The sequence below is a fragment of the Echinops telfairi genome, unplaced genomic scaffold (assembly GCF_000313985.2).
Source record: "Echinops telfairi isolate 266 unplaced genomic scaffold, ASM31398v2 ScPeMD7_7420;HRSCAF=8458, whole genome shotgun sequence".
Lineage (NCBI taxonomy): Eukaryota > Metazoa > Chordata > Mammalia > Afrosoricida > Tenrecidae > Echinops > Echinops telfairi.
The window spans coordinates 7,010,433-7,012,156 of record NW_022111320.1 but is presented as its reverse complement, the minus strand read 5'-3'; the positions used below and the strand labels follow the sequence as shown (position 1 = coordinate 7,012,156).

The following is a 1,724-nucleotide window of genomic DNA, read 5'->3' as shown; positions in this document are numbered from 1 at the left end:
TTCCACACAAAGACAGGTGTTTAGGTTATTTGTAACATATTAAATTCTGGATATCCAGAGCACCCTTTGCCAAGATAATTGTAGGTGAACAGGTCCCCTCTCAGCGTTTCTCTGATTCTGACCTTCCTCAGAGCTTGACATGGCCTGCGCCGCCCTCTCACGCAGGGTTTACAGGCTCCCCTGGGGTTTTCTTCTCATCCGCTTCCTGTAGTAGTGCCTTTGGTCCCTGTAGTGCCAGGTGCAGCCTCGGGATATAGAAGATAGCCAGTAAACACGTAGAAAGTGCGTGCCTTACGTTAGGGAGATCTCAGATTCTAAACCGAGTCCAGCTGGAGTTCTCTGTAAAGGCATGTATTCAAGGAGGCTCCATCCTGTAATTCTGATCTGGTAAATGATTTCTGAATCGATCGGAATGGAAAACTCAATACTCAGGGCAGGCCTTAATGTGAGCACTCGCTGTAAAGGCCTGAACAGCATGTGTCCAATCACTGGCTGAATAGGTGGCTACATGAGCCCACCCATGATGTTTCAGGAGATTTGTTCTGGTTTTCCACTTCTGTAAAAATGACAACCAAGAAAAGCCTATGGAATGCAGTGCTCCATAACAAATGGAGTCGCCGGGAGTTGAGAATGATTCGATGGCAATAGGTTTGGTTTGCTTTGGATCCAGAGTAAGCACTGAGTTAAGTCAGTGATATAAAAATGATACCATCTGCTCCCATAAAGATCTACAGGCTCAGAAATGTAATAGTGGGGTGGCATGAGTCAGAATCAACTTGATGGCCAGGCATTGAGGGTCAGGCTTGAGGCATATAACATCCACTTCTTAGTGTGAGCACTTACAAATATATGGGATGTTTATGCTACCTGTGTCTAGAGAACTCGGCTCTCTCAGATGAGTGAGTCTCCACCTGCATCCTGCCCCTCAGCAGCGGGCCACCCAGGATACTCATAATTGCAGGGGTCTTCTTACTCTAACTTTGCCATACTCATAATTGCAGGGGTCTTCTTACTCTAACTTTGCCAGACTCCATACTCAGATCACACAGCTGAAAAGGACCCTTGCTCTAGTTGCACTTGTCACTGGTGGTCCTGTACCTCCTTACATTAAATCCTTGACTTTATTTTCATGATGGTGAAGAGATGTGGTTCTATTTTGGGTTTTTAATGGAAAGTTGTTTTGTTTTTTCTACTAGCCATTTCTCAACTCTTTCTGTCCCACTGAGCACCTTGGACAAAAATCTTGATTCATAAAAAACATAGTTATTATATGTTTGCTAATAAATAAATACTAGCTTACCCCAAATAATTGGGAATATGTTTTAACCTTGGGTTTGCTGTAAAAAGATAGCATGCATGTTTGGTTATCGATATCCAGCCATTTGTAGTCAAAGGAAATGAAGTAGATTGAGGTCAAGATTTGAGTGTTTTGCTTTGTTCTCCTCTCTTGTCTCTGTACAATCAGCCATCATTTAAAAATGCATTTTGGGGTGGTAACCATACTAACCAGGTCTTTGATAAATAAATCTTCCAGAACCCGAGCGTCGTGCTTCCAAACTGCTGTGGATGACCCTGGCCCTCGGAACCACCCTGTCAAGTAAGATGTCACTGAGGTCCCTCAAATGGAGCCTTCTGCTGCTGTCACTCCTGAGTTTCCTCGTGATGTGGTACCTCAGCCTCCCCCACTACAATGTGATCGAACGTGTAAACTTCATGTACTTCTA

General features: G+C 44.0%; 1 long non-coding RNA gene across 2 annotated transcripts in view; it reads left to right on the top strand.

Moving 5' to 3' along the window:
- Window positions 1-1,718, top strand: part of LOC123522510 — a 37,326-nt gene extending 35,608 nt beyond the window's left edge. For both annotated transcript variants that reach the window (XR_006680766.1, XR_006680767.1), the window contains one exon: window positions 1,535-1,718. This is a non-coding gene — a long non-coding RNA (uncharacterized LOC123522510). The remainder of the gene's footprint in view (window positions 1-1,534) is intronic.
- Window positions 1,719-1,724: the final 6 nt, after the last annotated feature.